Source organism: Chrysemys picta, chromosome 4 (genome assembly GCF_011386835.1).
Source record: "Chrysemys picta bellii isolate R12L10 chromosome 4, ASM1138683v2, whole genome shotgun sequence".
NCBI lineage: Eukaryota > Metazoa > Chordata > Testudines > Emydidae > Chrysemys > Chrysemys picta.
This window is the reverse complement of record NC_088794.1, coordinates 37,375,969-37,393,920: the sequence shown is the minus strand read 5'-3', so window position 1 is coordinate 37,393,920 and position 17,952 is coordinate 37,375,969.

Genomic DNA, 17,952 nt, shown 5'->3' with positions numbered 1-17,952 from the left:
AGTGCTCCAACACTTATTGAAAATCAACATTAACGGTCCAGCGTGGCACTTTACGGCCCCTCTGCCCCTCCTCCTCTCACCGGGCAGGCAGCGTGCCACTCAAAATTGGCTCGCGTGCCGTGTTTGGCACGCGTGCCGTAGGTTGCCGACCCCTGGACTATATCATCTGTTTTTCCCCAAATACAGAAGAGAAATATTTATTGAACATTCCTGCCTTTTCTGCATTATTATCAATAATTCTACTATTTCCATCTAGTAAGGCACCAAGACCATTGTCGGGATACTTTTTGTTCTTAATATATTTTTAAAACTCCTTATTGTCCTTAACTCTGTTGGCCATAGATGTATCTCTATGTCCCTTTGTTTCCCTTAGCAATTTTCTGCAGTTCCTAGCTCTGATTTATATTCATTTCTATCAACTTCCCCTTCTTCCATTTGTTTATATATAACAAATGGAATTAATTATATCACTGTGCCTTCACTTCCCCTCTAAACCAGGTCAGGTTTTTTTAACGAATATGGTCTTCTTCCTCGATTATGGCATTTTGGGCATCTACTAAGGTGATCTGAAATGATTCCCCATGTATGATTCCCAAATATGCACATCCTTTATACAGAACTCTGGTAACAGGAGAAAAATAGAAGATGAAAAGAAGACCAATGGGGGCTGCGGGAAGTGGTACAGACCTAGGGATGTGCTGGCCGCCACCCCCTGCCGCCCCCATTGGCCTGGAGCGGCGAACCCCGGCCAGTGGGAACCACGATCGGCTGAACCTGTGGACGTGGCAGGTAAACAAACCGGTCCGGACCGCCAGGGGCTTTCCCTGAACAAGAGGCAGACTGGCTTTGAGAAGCAGTGCCTTGCAGTTGCTGGGACCAAGGGGGTGTAAGTCTCCACATTTGGGTTCCTTCTGCTCTCCCTCTCATCAGTTTTGTTTTGCCCACACCACAAATTTCCCCTTCCCATTTCCTGAATGGGAAGGCTAGAACTTTTTAAAATTAAACAAAGACTTCCCTGTTGTCTGTCTTTGTGGTTCGACCAGCTGGAGGGGGACAGGGCAACAGCTATGTTGTAAAAAACTTGGGGCCAGGTATGAAAAATCCTTGGTATCATACCTAGAAACTACTCGTTTGAAACCCCAGATATGTAAGTAGATCAGGAAATGTCTAGGGAGATGCAGTTAGGTTTATCTCTTTTTATTTCTTTATTGCTTGTAGATTCCTCTGTGCTAAACCCAGATGTTTTTGTTTTGCTTGTAACCTTTAAACTGGACCTCAAGAAAGCTATTCTTGATGCTTAATCCTTGTAGATTTTTTTAATCTAGCAAATGCCTAAGTTCCTAGATGTATTTTCTTTCTCTTTTTTTTTTAATAAAAATGTACCTTTTTTAACAACAGAACTGGATTTTTGTGTCTTAAAAGGTTTGTGCACATGTTGTTTAATTAGCTGGTGGCAGCAGCTGATTTCTCCCCCCCCCCCCCTTTCTCTTCCCCAGGGGGGTGAGGGGTGTGTATGTGAAAAGGCTTGAGGATACCCCATAGGAAGGAATTCCCAAGTGCACCTTCCTGGATTCTCAAAGGGGTTCTGCACTTGGGTGGTGGCAGCATCTACCCATTCAAGGTCAGAGAAAAGCTGTAACCTTGGAAGTTTAATACAAGCCTGGAGTGGCCAGTATTAATTTTTAGAATCCTTGCGGGCCCCCACTTTCTGCACTTGAAGTGCCAGAGTGGGGAATCAGCCTTGACACTGTCCTTCACCCACTCTCATCTCTGCATCTTCTTCCCCATGTGCCCTTCCCCCTAGAACCTCTTCCATCACCAGGTTTGCCACACCTTCCCCACTCCTTCAGATGTGCTTTTTCCAACAGGCCAAATAGTCTCTGTCCCTCCCTTGAGGGAATTGCTCAAAACAATTATGTAAAATAGAATTAATCCATGCCAGGCATTATAGTACTTAACTGCTCATTCATGCCCCTTCCCTGTGTTTGTATATTGTTTGCCCAAATTGAAAGCTCTTTGGGGCAGGGACCACATTTTTTTATGTTTGCGCAGATCCTAAGTCATGGTAAGTAACAGCAGAGTTTTAGTCAGGGATGAGAACCTTGTAGATGAACTGCAGCTTGGACATGGTGAAAGAGGGGAAATCACTGAAGGAACTGAAGGATGAGGTGATGTGGTCAGTGCAGGGAGAAAGGAAGATCACTTTAGCAGTGGCATTTTAGATAGACCAGAGTGGGAGTATCAGAGAGACATGGAGAAAAAAGTTACAGTTATAAGGAAGAAACATAACCTAAGGGAGGACAAGCCTGTTGGGACAGGGAAGAAGGGCTGATTTTTGAGAAGTAGTGTGGTGTAGTGAATAGCTCAGTGACCTGGTTTCTATTCTCCGCTCTTCCACTGACTTGCTTTGTGACCTTGGGCAAGCTTCTTTATGCCACTCTTTCTCCTTTTTCTATTTATAATAAGCTTTTTAGGACAAGGATTGTCTCTTAATATGTGTTTGCACAGCACCCTGTCATGGACTTGCCTGAGCGATGGGAGTGTCTCACAAAACAAGCTGCTCTGATTTTACAGCACTAAATTGATATTTAAATCAAAATGGCACCCAGGCTTTAAAATTCCACAACATAAAACAACAGCCCTTCACTGACCTAATCAATGGGTGTTGTCAGAGTTAGGCCCCTGAACAAGCCAGAGTTCTTGGGTTAAGATAAGGAAGATTCTTACACACACACACACACTTTTACCTAGAACTGGTCCCTGGAAGAAGCAGCCAGCCCATCCCACTTTTACCTAGAACTGGTCCCTGGAAGAAGCAGCCAGCCCCTTTTATCTTGTCTGCTGGGCCCTGATTGGCTTCTGCCTATTCCTGGCCCTTCTAGCCACTGGAACCAATCTTCATTGGTTCTGCCTGCAGCTGATCCTGGATGGACTCTCTACGCAGTTCTTGGAGGACTGAATTCAGTGCTTCTCTGCCCAAAAAGGACACCTTCTTTCAGTGGGGTGTGACAAGTCAGTGGGACCTCCAGCAGGGGGCAGCAAATGCCTGGTACACCCCATCACAGGCCTGAAATGCAATTTAGGCCCCTAAGCTCTACTGTATTATGAATAATAATACTAATGATATAGCTGGGATGTGACGGAAAGAACAATAGAGAGGAGTCAAATATTACACTGACAAGATAGAGAGAATAGCCAAGATGTCAGCTGCAGCAGAGAAGGGAGAAGACAGAAAGAAAGAGATTAAGGGGAAAGATGAGAAGCTCCTTTAAAAGGAATGGATTACCCACTCGGCGGGAAGGAGAGTTGAACACATAGGGATTGTAGAGAACCATGATAGGGACAAAGAAATGGAAACTCCGCCACTAGAGGGAGATAGCTCCAGTATTCTTCCCAGAATGCTTTGGGTTATCAGTTCTCTGCATCCTGTATCCTCCTGGCTTTTAAATCCAGCATGCTTCCTGTTTGTTGGCCACTGAAACACTGGGTTAACATAAATAATCCTAACTTTGTTATTCCCATGCATCCCCCAAAACTTATTTCTAATACAGTTGTCATACAACTGCTGATATCTATTCCAAATCTATATAATATTTACAGAGTTAAAAAAAAAGAAAGAAATAAAAGATGTGTTTTTAAGCTCATCCTATTTTTAAGCACACCATTGGTTTCAGCAAAACGTATCTTTTTTTATTGTTGTGTTCTTATGGAACACAGAGTCCCAACTTGTTCAGTGAATCCTAGGTTTATTCTTTTATGGTCACACAAAATGTATCAGATGAAAGTCAATCACAAAGCAGTGTCCATGTTGTGAGGGATCATCTATGCTGAAAGTCACTGTGGAGGTTGTGTATTTTACGAGAAGTACTTGAAAAGAAGATTGTTTGGTGCACAAAGGATCTGATCCAAAACCTATTGAAGTCAATGGCAAGTTTCCCATAGAGTTGGGTGGGCGTTGGATCAGGACTAAGGAGCAGGAGCTAGTTCCAACCATAAAGGGCCCCATAAGAGGCAGCATGAAAATTAAAAATAAATATAATGATGAAGTCCTGGTTGAATGAAAGTCAAAAGGAGTTTATCCATTGATTTGAATGGGTCAGGATTTCTCCCAGTAAGCCATTAAATGATACTGTTAGTGGCCTATTGATAAAATTATCCATCCCGGTTAAAGGTCCCATGTATCCACTGAATAACCATGAGACATGCCAGGGCCATGCAAGTTCCAATATGCATGCCTCATCCCTGACTGGAGAAACCACTCCTAATGGTGAGGCGGTCATTCATCCTCTCTGCCTACTCAGCAGCCTCTCTCCTGAGACTGCCAAGGAGGGTGCCAAATGTGGTGTGTGCACCTGTCCCCCTAGAGTGAATGGCAAACATATAATAGAGGCCACTGATTGGCCATCAGATGCCAATGACTTGCAATCCCCACTGACCCAAGCTGGATGTGAGCTACTGACTTAGGGTCTGATTCAATGCCCATAGAAGTCAATGGAAAGACCCATTGGCTTTGATGGATATTGGATCAATTCCACTGACTCTGATGGATACTGGATTAGCTCCTTGGCGGTGGAACTGTACCCTATTACCAGTCCCTTGAGCTATCATGGCTCACTGCTTTCGTCTTTCCTACCTTGTTTTGTGTGTGTGTGTATGCATACTTTGCCATGTACATCTCTATTTTTCTTTTATTCTCCCTCCTTTTCCAGTAAGGAATGTTTTTAAAAGCAAGTGTCTCTATCTGAGCTCCTGTGAACTCTGACTCTCTTTGAGAAATGTTTGTGCTGTTTAACTTAAAGAATTTCTGAAAACATATAAGGAAGGAATTTCATAAACTGTTCATTGAAAAACATTCCATACATTCCCTCTCCTCCAGAGACACCCGTGTGTGGTCTCTGTTGAGGTCAAATTAGGGGGCTACACAATAGGGACAGATTCCAGCACTCAGAAAACAGCGTATTGTCAGCTGCTCTACCAGGATGGAGAAAGATCTGATGACTCCCATTGCCCAAGGCTGGTAAAGATCAGACATGACAAATGGATGGTAAATATATAGACTCTCCCAGGGTAGGAGCAGGGAAGTTCCAGCCAAAATGCTCATGAACACTACAACATAACTGTTAACAGATTGACATTAGGCCACTCTCCAAGCATATCATATCTTCAAGGGACAGCAGGTTGATTGGAGAGCAAAACAGACATTCTCAGTTATGGTTTTACCCATTAAAGATGGAGACATTCCAGGGCTCACTCAGAAGTCAGAATGGGATTCCTAGCACACGTGATGGCTGGACAGATATGTGCAGAGAGGGATGGGCACAGAAGAAGCTGGGTATTAACCAAAAATAGGAAGATATGCCCAGTAGAGGATATAAACTTGTTTAAAAGCTCCCCACCCCATTTGAAAGTCAAATAGAATCACATGCAGCATGGTAATCTCGCTGAACATTCTGAAGCTGCAGAATGGAATATGCTACAAGTCCTTGCTATCCACTATTTTAAAACACCCATGACTTTGTTATTTCAAATCTCAAGTACTCTGAAACATGCCAAAGGCACCACTCCTAAGCCAGTGCGATGGAAATGACACATCAAAGGTTTTAAAACAAAGTTATCTGAGTTAAAGAAAAGCATCAGAAAATGTCTTTGGTAGAAATCCCTTTTCTGTTCATCACTGAATCACTCCAAAATGGACTTTTCTGAAACTTCCCCCCAAGTTCAACCAGGAGAGGTTCTGAGAAAGCTATACAAACTGACGAACTTGAACTGAAGACCCAGATTTGAACAGCCTGAACGTTGGAGACGTCTGAATCCAAATCTGGACCAAGAGCCTGATTTGCCACTGCCCTGCACCTTGTGTCATCATTTACACCTGTAACAGATGCCACTGAGCAAAGCATACAGTGGCCTGACTTGGCAGGGCTGTACACCTTCTTTGCACTCCTTTTGCTCATTTGTAAATGGCACAAGGTCTAGAGAGGTGGCATATCAGGCCCGAGATCTTTACACTTGATTCCCACCTCTGTAATTTGATGAAGAAATCTCCTTGCACTAAACAGTCTACAGAAGTTTGGGAAGGTTTGGCTCTAGAGCCATACTTTCCAGCCAGGACCTCTCTCTAATTTTAAGCAACTGGAAAAAGATGGAGATCACTTTTTAATTTTAACTATAATATCACAGTGGTGACATTACAATAAATCCATCACAAACAGTGGCACAGGTTAGATTTCTAAAACAAAGCACATGTAACACAGGAGGCTGGGAGATAGCTCTGTATTACATGTACCATGGGCACTAAACATATTAAATCTTATTCTAAAAGCAATGGGCAACTGAGTCAGCAGCTTCTGGTAGAGACAAAACAGAAAGAATCCTTGCAAATAATTAAACATTGTGTTTCTGAATTACCTTGAATGAATGAAGTGGCTGGCACGAGACCCACAGAACCTTGGAGTGATGTTTTAATGTCACAACTTTCCTGCTGAAGGTTATCTCCTGCTCTCCTGTTTGTCTTCCCCTAACTCTTTATAAATTTGATCCAGCTATTAACAATGCCCATTAGCTTCCTCAGAAGATTATCTCAGCTTTGGAGACTGGAATGTGGGGCTTAGAAAAAAAGTTCAGTATTGTTTCTAATAAAAATGGACATTGATTTAAATTGCTGGCTTTTAACATCTGTTGTGCAAACCTTTGTGGTAATAACCCTAAAAGTTGGTAGATAGAGGAAAAAGGGGGGGGAGAGCGCAGTAGGTAGGTAAGTAGGTAATAAACTTCATTTTATTTAATTAATAATATTCTGGAAGGGAAGCTAAAATGGAACAGAGTGAAACTCCCCCTGGTTTAACAATTGCATTATAAGAGCTAAAATTCTAATATTTTATGGGGAGAGGGGCAAAGAGGGAAACGAATGTGTCACGTTACTAATATGGCTGTGGCTATGCAAATGAGATGTATAATATTAGTATGGGAGTGGCTATGCCAATGTGAAGCTTTTGAGCATGCCCAATGTGAGCTAGATGTTTCCAAAAGCCAGAGCACAGTCACCCTGAGCTGGGTGCATGTTCAGTTAATAGAAGTGCTGGGCCTTCACGCCTGACAAAATTTCCTGGAACATTGGAGGGTTGGGGGGTGGAGTGGAACAATAGAGTCCTAGTGGAGGTTTTGGGAGCCGTTTTGACCGAGCATGGTAAAGTTGCTCTGGGGGTCTGGAGGAGGCACGCTCCATAGCAGAAGTAATCGAAAGTTTTCTGTTGAAATATTTGTTTGACAGAAAACGGCTTTTCAGTAAAGTGGAATTGTCACCAGAAAAGTTCTGTTTTCATCAACATTCTTGGGGATGCTTGTTGAAAACAAAAGCAAAAATTGTTCAATTTTCAATCATTTCCCAGCCAACTGCGTCCTATAGTGCTCCCTACTGCTGTTTCAAAGAGAGGCAATGGGTGCTTCCCTCTCATCTTCTGGCAGATGAGGGCCGTTGAGCTGGCAATCCATTCCCCATATCAGCTGATCCTGCCTCTCTGAGACAGTCCAGTACCTCCGAGGGCATTAGCTTGCCTCATCACCTACATTTCAGGGCCATGGTAGGTCAGCACTTTGCCTGGCTCCTGCAGGCATATACTTTGAGGAGAAGGGGACAAGAAGCTCCTAGATCCCCTTTCTCCTGCCTTAACATCCCCACGCAGGACAGAGCCAGAATTTAGCCCTGTGAACACAGTACTAGGCCAGACTCCACATGTTTGGGAAGAGAGTCCAAGCTCAAAACTTCCCTTCAAAAAGCAGATGAAGGGTGAGTGGTTTGTGCCAAAGCGTGTTGAATCAAAAGCATCTGAAAGGTTGATCTCCCCGTGGCTTTGCGGTGAGTATAAACATAACACCATGGGAAACACTCTTCAGACAGTTCTAAAGAATCCCTTTGACACTTCCTGCCCTCAGCTGGAGAACGGAGCCATTTCCTCACAGGCAACAGGGTAACAGGGGCCTAATGAATGAGATCATCAACCAGGCATCCGCAGAAGTTGGGGGGGTAGGGTGGATTTTTCCCATTCTTAGTGGCTGGAACTAAAACACACACACCAATACATGCACATGCAAAGGAAGCAGCTGCTCAGATGTAAAGGTGAACGGAGCACCTGTCTAAGGCTCAGTTCTGATCCAAACCCTCCTTCCTTTCCAGGATTTCTTCTGTTTGTAGGGACTGAGAACTAACAGCCCAATCTGATATTAATGGAAGCACTGTTTTTCTACAAATGTAAGTGCAAATTACGCTGTATCTCCAGTCTTTACTCAGGCAAAACGCCCATTCAAGGCACTGGTTAGACCATGTCAAATGCTGACCCCAAATGTGACAAAATTTGACATTCATCCAGATGTTGATTTTTGAGATGTACAGGCTTACCCCTAATCTCTGCTGTGTTTGGAACAATAGTACTTAAAAATCCCCAGTTATTTAGAAAAAAAAAAGTTGATATCAAGAAGTATGATATGGAGAAATGAAGTTCTGGGCTTCCACAAAGCTCCAACCCTTAAACTATCAGATTATTAAGTGACAAAACACTCAGCCAATGAAATGCCGGGTTAGAAATGTGATGTAACCAGAGCAAGCTCTTACTGGATGAGCATACTGTGAGGCTGGTCATTACACCATTTCTTGAAGCTTCAAAAGAATCTTTTTATGAGGATCACCTACAACAGAGCTTCACTCCTAAACAGAAAGACTACATGGATCATGTTAAACCTGCAACTAACCTGTCTTCATTCAGATTTTATTTCATGTTAGTTACCATGTGTTAGCTAGCAAATTAAGAACACACCTTTTTTCCCCCGTGAAGACAAAGCTGCAGAGAGAAGAGGAAAAGGTTGTTCGGTAATTTGTTTGCTAAAATCTGAGTAACAAGGCATGTTGGATAGCAAATATCAAATTACCCAGAATATTTCATGCAGTGAAGCTGTGAGGCTTGTGTCGTGTTTTAAAGGACTGAACTATCACTTGGGTCAGAGAATGTTTCATTGCATGGCTTCTGACATCATTCTTCATCACCTTTTCCCAGGCCTCTCTTAAAGGAAGTCCTCCTGCCTCATAATCTTGTCTCCCATCCAATTCTGTTATAGCCAGGATTCTCAGAATCCCGCCTGGTCCCACAAAGCCAATATTCTCACCTCATGGAGATATTTTCTATCTTTTGACAATCTTGCTGCCACTCTGCTTGCTGCTGTGTGAATTTCTCTGGATTCTCTACACATCCTTCAACCTTAAGTCAAAGCTATACCCATTTTGGGCTGGACTATGTCTTATAACTAGAGCTGGGTGGAAAATTTCACATTTTTTGTCAACATTTCAAATTTTGTTGAAAACGGGGAAAATGTTTTTGAAGGTTTTATGAAAAATATTTCCCTATATTTGGACCTACTATAGAATTTCAAATTTCAAAGTTTTGATTAAATTTCAAATGTTGATCAAGAAAATGGGGCATTTTCCCCCTGCTAAGCCAACTTATAACCTTAACTTTTTCAACCATAGATCAGATGGACAGGTTGGGCAAATGTGGTATTCTTTACACAAGAAGTTTGACAGTCTGTAGATAGCAGGGTATTTAGTAGCCCATTGAACTATCTACCCATAGCTAGGGTACACTCTGGATCTTCTTGTCATCTAGATCCCAGATCACTCTAGTAAACAATGCTACACACTAGCTCTGGGAATGACAGCACAACGTTGGAAATTATGAATAGCCAGTGTTGTGACATCACTGTTGACAAGGCACTGATAGATATTATGGAATTGCTGGCAGTTATTTTCCCATTGGGTAGTGAATATTTTCACAAGCACTTTTTTTGTCTCCATATTTTCTGAATTACGGCAAAGCATCTGAATCATGTTCTTGAGACCAAAAGCCTAGTGCATATAGCTTCACGCCACTGTCCCGTGAAAGACCCAGGCTGATGAGCAAAGTGGGACTTCCAGGACAGGCAGCACTGTAAGGGCAGTGCTCATTAGCTAGGTGCCAAGATATAGTGGGTCTTGCTTCAGCAGCTTTTAGTGACCAGTGCAAGATCACTGATGCAGACTGGCTGCAATTGGCTTTACCCTCCTGGTTGCAAGTTGTGCAGCTGCTGAGAGAAAAGGGGGAAGAGAGCAATGAGATTAAATGGTGAAACATGACTGTTAACAAAGGGATGCATGAAAGCCTTAGGACTTCCACTTGGACCAGCAAACTGTATGATCCAATCATAGGCTTAATAAGAATGTCTCGGCTCTCCCCAGGCACACATCATTGCCAGGGCTAGTGGGATAAGATGCCTGGGAACCCATGCCACAAAAGAAAGAAGAAATCTCAGCAAACAAGCAATTGAGGAGGACATAGAAGCTTTTTTTCTTCTTTTATCTCTTCTTAACAGTCTAATTGCTCTGTAATGAGTTTGGGGTTGACCTTCCTTGCCAGATTTTGCTCCTTCATTGTGGTTTTGGCCTCAGTGCTATGAAAATGTGGAGGGAACCAAAACCAAGATATTACACCTCCATAAGTGTCTCTGGGTTTACCATAAGATTCCACCATGTGTTCCAAATGACCTAAACCACTAATAGGCCCCTGCTAGCCAAGTTGTTTGGGTAATGAATAAGAAGCCAAGAGAGATGCCACTGGGAATCAGAACTAAGAATGTGTACTAACAGCGACAGAGACGGACCTCAAGCTGTAATGTAGAACAGAAGAACACTGGATATTTGTGTTTCTGTACTGCAGTGTCATGCAAGAGCTAATGGTAACATTTGATGGGTTTTGGTGGGTGGGAAGTATTTCCAAAGGTATGCAGCGCAGTTCCCCTCTGCAGCTATGGAACATGAAATTAATACTTCAACCAAACATTTACTGTGAATAGCCATGACAGGTTTATGGATGATCAGCCCTTTTGCTCCATTTAGAGATCAGGTCAGAATAAAGGCAGTGGGGGCCTCAGTCATGCATGAATACACCTTTAAAGACCTGAATGGATGAACCCTGGAATGTTCAGAAGCCTGGTTCTGAGGAGGAATTATAAGAATGATGCTTACCGGGACTTATCCAAATATTGGGCTCATGTCAACACACATTATCTGAACCGGTACACCCAGCCCTAGGAACTGTAGAAACATCTGTTACTTCAGAACTTTGAGAAACCCAAACTCTAGTACAGGGTGCCTCTTTTTTTTTCTTATAAGAATACTGCTCATTATATAGAATGATGTGCTTGTTCTGAGAAGTCACACTGAGAATTCAAGTGCTTGTTGAATATTCAGGAGCAGACTTCCCAACCGGTGCAAATCAGAGAGAGTTCTATTGACTCAGGTGACGCTACACAGTTTTAAACCAGCTGGGGATCTGGCCCTTCGTGGGCTTACTCCTAAAAAGTTTTGTACACTGCTCTTCCACTTCCATGCATCGCTGCGTTCCAGTTACTGGACTAAGGCCTAGTCTACACCAGCAAAAGGTTTGCTGACATAGCTATACCTGTGTAACTATACAATCAAGTCCTCCTAGCATAGATGCAACTTCCACTGGCAAGGGAGCATATACTTTAGCCTGGTTCCCCTGGCAAAATAAGCAAAAGCACTTTTATGCCTGTATAACTGCACTAGGGCTTTTGCTGTCATAACAATCACAAACCCCTAACCAACACTGCCACTGCTGCCAACACTTCTAGTGTGGGCCTGGCCTCAGACTAAAAATGCTTTCCGTAGCCTGCTCTAGTTAAGAAAACACATTACCCTCAGTCTTGTAGCACCGAGCAAATTCAAATTATGTCGGGGATGGGAGTTGAATTTGACAAAGAGAAAAAAACTTTAAGCATACCGAAGAATGCATTAGACATGGTGTCCAAGAACTAGCGTATTACTTGGACTAAATGCCCTCACAAGGGAGTAAGAGATCGTTTGATTCCCCCTTACTCCTTTGCAGTGGGACCTGGAACTGGGCCCCAGGTGCCTATGAGTAAATGGGGCTGCTTTCCTACTCGCTCACTATCTAGATAGGAATAAGGGGGTAATTGGCAGATTCTTGGCTGCACCCCAGGCCCCCATTTGCTGGCCAGGGTAGTTGAGCCAGCACAGCATGTACTGCTGGTACAGCACATGACTTGTGCTGTTGGTTACAAGCCAGTAGTAAATTACTATCTCCACACTGACCAAGGAGGAAGCCAGAGAGGCATTGTGACTCAGAGGTGCGTGTCTGACACACAAAGCCTCCCAGGTCTATTTCTGGGGTGGTTCCATTTATGCAGCACCCTTCCCTCAGATCTGTGGCTCAGTCAATATCTCACTTTATGTGATCAGAGAGCAACCAGGAGGCCAGAGCAAAACATACAACCCAATGAAATGAAAATGGAAGCGTTTTGTGAAAAAAAAATCATTCAGCTGTTCCTCTTTGGTGCACTGGACCTTTGTTTCCTGTTTGCATCTGGACCATGCGTAACTACATCACTACCCCAAGCACACAGAAACAAACGTGCATGCAGACATACACAGCTGAAAGGCTGGAACAGTTCCTTTTACTGAACATCTAGGCTTACATATCGAAAGCACACAACACTCTAATCCAGAATTACAGACTCTTTCCTAGCTTATTTCTCAGAAACCACTTATCAGCCCATATCTCTCAGACTTTAATCTGTACCTATTGCCAAAGCAGAACAGTCATGCAAAAAAATGCACAGCAGGAACATCTCCCTCCTCTCCCACCCCTATATCTGCAGCACTTTGGTAGGTCCACTAATTTGAGCTTGAATTTTGAGGGAAGTGAAAATGATTCTAAACCATCACAAGTGGTTCGACCAGAGCCACGCGACGTTTACCAGGTTTAGTCTGCAGGGCTTTCAACCAACTTTTCCATCAGCTCTCATGCCTCTGGGGTTTCACTTTAAAAATTTGGGCCCTTCAATCCCAACCTGGCAAAGGCTAGTTTTGTTACACTCTGTACAATGATGATGATAATGAGAAGTTAATCACCATCAGGGCTGGATTTACACCTTATGTGCTCCTAGGCTGAGCATCTTCGGCGTCCTCCCCCCCGCCCCCCATTCCCCCGCCTACAGCTGATCTTCGTGTTTTCTGTAAAAAATGAAAGGAAAAGAAATATAAACACAGCCTCCCCGGGAAGGCAAGAGACCCTCCACCACGCATGGCGCTCCCAGCCCAAACAGAGGCACAGACCACCCGCCTCAGGCGAGGCGCAAGGGAGTGGAGGGGACTGTACTTCTCCCCATGGCGAGTAGTTCCCGGGTGTCTTCTGTCCCCCCTGCACCCTATGCAAGTGAATGGGGCACTGTCCCCCCTCCCTGGCACAGGGCAGAGGCAGCAGGGCAGCCGAGACTGGGAAGGGAATGGGATGCTCCCAGCACCTCCATCAGCCACCCCGCCTGGCCGCAGCTCACAGCGCCCCCAGGTGGGCTGACTTGGATGCTCACCCTGCTCCAGCCCTACACGCTGGGCGGCCACCAACCTGTGCTAGGAATCCGGCCGCCCGCAGGGGAGCTGTATGTATTAACTTCTTAACTTTTAACCCACTTTTAACTTTTAGGCACCCCTAGAACAGCAACACCCCTAGGCACGTGCCGCATTGGAAATCCGTCCCTGATCACCATCATCATTTGTATTGTGGTAGCTCCCTGTCATGGGCCCCATTGTGCTAGGTGTTGTACAAACACAGACCCAACCTGCCTCAAAGAGGTCACAGTATAAATAGAACAAATAAAATAGATAAAATAAATAAAGTAAACAGCAAGTAAAGCTAGTCAACATCTATGAGGAACCTTGTTTAACGCCTCCAAAAAATGTTTTTCGGGCACAACAAAAATGTTCATTATGGTATCATTTTTTTAAGAAAAAAACAAAAAACATTTTAGTTTCTGGCTCTGTTTCTTCCCCCCTTTTTTTTCTGAGAAAGAGAAAGGGGATGAGGAAGGGGAAACAAAACCTGAAAAACTTTTGGCTTTCTAAATACAGAAAAAAAAATCGCTTTTAGTTTAATTGATAAACTGAAAAATGTAGTGAACATTTTCAATCAGAAGGTGTTTTTTGTTTTGTCCAATTTTTTCCACAGAAAATGTCAAACATTTTTTAGGCTAGCTTTGATATTTGTTACTAGTATTTGTGTTAGTATTAATTAACAGCGTCTAACCCCCAGTGTGCCCGTTGTACAAACAGGTAGCAAACAAGACAGTTCTAGCCCCAAAGAGCTTACAGTCTCGCTGTCAGGCAAGATGGACAACAGATGGACAGACAAATAGGGAAATGGAAGGAGCAGGTAATGATACAATGAACAGAATTTAGCATAAAACCAAGCGCTTCAGCTGGCTGCTCCTTTAGCCAATAACATTTCTGGTGTGTGCGGGCAGCACATGGGCCATATATGTTTTTGCAAAGGCTTGTTCAACTCAAAAGAGGCCCATCGTATGAATAATTGTCTGGTTTTGTAACTTAATGAAAATACAAGCATGAATCTCACTCTCAGCTGACACTTTTCATTCTAAAAATTGGAATACAACCCCTGGGAGATAAATAATCGATATTTGGATGCTGCTGAGGGAAAGGAGGAATAGAATTGCCAGTGGCAGTGGGTAGCAGAGTGGGTACAGGCATTTTTTCTTTCCTTCTCCTTCCCACGTGTCCCCCAAGCCCACACATACTTCAGCCCCCATGTACATCAGCCAGTTCTCCTTTGGCAAAAAAAGTGCTTTCAGATGCTGCTGCCAAACCTCAGAAATGTATATTGCTGTTCTGGCTACGTTCAGGGGGAAGGGTGTGCAATTTTCAACAGCTTTTCCTCGGAGAGAGGCCCCCTAATTTTCCAAAAGGGGCCATGGAGAAGGGGGATAGAGAGACTGTCCCATTTTAATCTCTGCTCCAAGATTAGGCATATATGGGGAAGCAGATTCTGCAGTTCCCCCTTCAGGCTTTCAGCATCAGATCATTTCCTAGCACACATCACTAATCAGGATCCCCTGGACTGTGTGAGTTTTGAGGGTGTGCCCAAGTGTGTATGTGCACCACACCTGCATGTTTGTGTATGTGTGGAAGCAGATGGGAAAGTGGCAGAAGAGGAGTGGAAGCATCTTTTGCTGCAAGTTTTAAACATCCAAGAGTCCAGTTTGCAGATCATGGAGGAGAGAACAGAGGCACCCATAAACTGGAGGGTCAGAGAAAATATTCTAGGCAAAATCATGGCCCTGTTGAGGTCAGTGTGGTCAGAGTTTCACCCTCAGTTGCCAAAACAGCGGCAAGGAGAAGGTAGTTGATATATCTTTCCTGCAGTGAGAGCTGAGCAACAATCAGGCTACGCTGTGAATCTTCTCTGTGCCCCTATGAAGACCTGGCTACATGCAAACTTATACTTCAGGTTAATTAAATGAGTTTAGTTAAACTGATGCAAAAGACTGAGTGTAGACTCTATTTCTGTTAGGAGTCACTTCTTTCAGTTTAGCTTGAACCTTTCCCCAATTGATTTAAGTGTTACCCTTCTGCTAGGTGTTGACAGCAGCAAAAGGAGCTGGGTTCAATTATCTAGGGGTTCCTTCAGAAAACTTAAAAAACATTAATTTGAAGCACCCACCAAGAAAAATGAGAAAACTAAATTACCTCCTCCGGGCATCCTTGATAGACAATACTTCCCCACTAGCAAGTAGAGCTGTGTGAACAACTGGCTTTGCAGTGCACTGACAGTTCTGAAAAATAAAAACCTTGAAGGGTTTTTTTCAGTTCCCTCCCTCTCTCCAAAATGAAATTACTTTGGTGAAATTGACACTAATTAGTGAAATGTTACTGTCAACCCAAATCTGCATTTTGTGCCCAAAAAAAAAAAAAAGTTTTGGAGAAAAATACTTGCCCAGCTCTACTCACAAGCACTGAGTCCATAGGTTTGGAACAAAGAGAACTTTATGGGGGACAAGGGGACACAGAAAATAAACTTGGGAAATCTGGCAATAAAACAATATCTATGAGGTAAGATGGTTACCTCAATCCTTCTGTCACAGTTGTAAATGGCTGATGAGGCAATGCATTCTAGCTTTTGCCACTTCCCTCTCTTCCTCCTCCTCAGCACCCCGCTCACAGTTTGTTTTCCAGGACTGGTAGACTCCAGAGTTCTCCAGTCCCTAAGGAAAGTGCTCCGGGGGCTCTACTACCTGAACCAGCTGAAGTGATTACAGCTTTGGTGCTGAGTAGGTGGCCCTCAGCAAGGCTGCTGCTCTCTGCGGCTTCAGCCAAAACTACCTCAACACTGTAGATCCCTGCAGGACTGTCCACCCCCCTGGAAGCTGCCTCAACATTTGTTCACTGTCTTAAAGCTATCTCAACCCTGTTCTCTGTGTTGAGTTTTCAGAGAGAAATCAATGGCATAGAGGACCCTTAACAGAGTCCCTGTCCCCAGGGAGTCACTCCCAGCAGAAAGCAGGAGTACGTAGGTACCCAGCCACCCATCCTCTCTCTCTCTCCTTGTCCAGTATTGTCCAGGAACTACTAGTTAACCATGCCAGATTAGAATTATGGTCAGGGTGACCCATTACCCCAGTCCCAGGCATATTTGGTGCAATTCTCTTATACTTTCATTACTCGACTGGGATAACATTCCGATACCCTCATCCAAACTCAACACTTAACTGAACTTTTATCAAATTGCCCCAAACTGTCACATGACTGAAATGTAAATGAGGGCTGGCCCATTCAGTCTTTGCCCCTTGTTCACCAACAGCTGCGGGCAGAGAGCACTCTCCCCTCTTGATACACTGTCCCGCCGGAATTCTCAAAGCTCTGGGCTGCTCTTCTCCCTGTTCACCAACAGGTGTCACTCTGTAGGGGCTACAGGCCGCAGGGTTTATGTAAACTCAACTGAAAAGAAAACCTGGTTTAAACCGAAATAAGAACATCCACACAGCCTTTTGCACTTGTTTAACTAAATCAGTTTAAAATCACACCTTAATTTAAACAAAGCTAAACTGGTGCAAGTCTGCCTGGAGACAAGTTGTAAGAGCTTTACAACAGCGCTAATAAAAGCAGTGTGCGAGCTCCTCTTAGCTGAGATGAGCACAAATGGGGGGGCTTCACTTCATATTGGTTCTCACTAGGGCTGTCATTAATCAGAGTTAACTCACCCGATTAACTCAAAAAATTAATCCCTTTTAATCACACTTTTAATTGCACTGTTAAACAATAGAATACCAATTTAAATGTATTCAATATTTTGGATGTTTTTCTACATTTTCAACATATTAATTTCAATTACAACACAGAATACAAAGTGTACAGTGCTAACTTTATATTATTTTTCATTACAAATATTTGCACTATAAAAATGATAAAAGAAATAGTATTTTTCAATTCACCTTATATAAGTACTGTAGTGCAAGCTCTTTATCGTGAAAGTGCAACTTACAAATGTAGATTGTTTGTTTCAGACATAACTGCACTCAAAACAAAACAATGTAAAACTTTAAAGCCTACAAGTCCACTCAGTCCTACTTCTTGTTCAACCAACCGCTAAGAGAAACAAGTTTGTTCACATTTATGGGAGATAATGCTGCCTGCTTATTATTTACAATGTTACCTGAAAGTGAGAACAGGCATTCACATGGCACTTTTGTAGCCAGTATTGCAAGGTATTTACGTGCCAGGCATGCTAAACATTCGTATGCCCCTTCATGCTTCGACCACCATTCCAGAGGACATGATTCCATGCTGATGATGCTCGTTTAAAAAAAAATTCATTACATTTGTGACTGAACTCCTTGGGGGGGAATTGTATGTCTCCTGCTCTGTTTTACCCGCATTCTGCCATATATTTCTTGTTATAGCAGTCTCGGATGATGACCCAGCACGTTGTTCATTTTAAGAACATTTTCACTGCAAATTTGACGAAACGCAAAGAAGGTACCAATGTGAGATTTCTAAAGATAGTTACAGCACTTGACCCACGGTTTAAGAATCTGAAG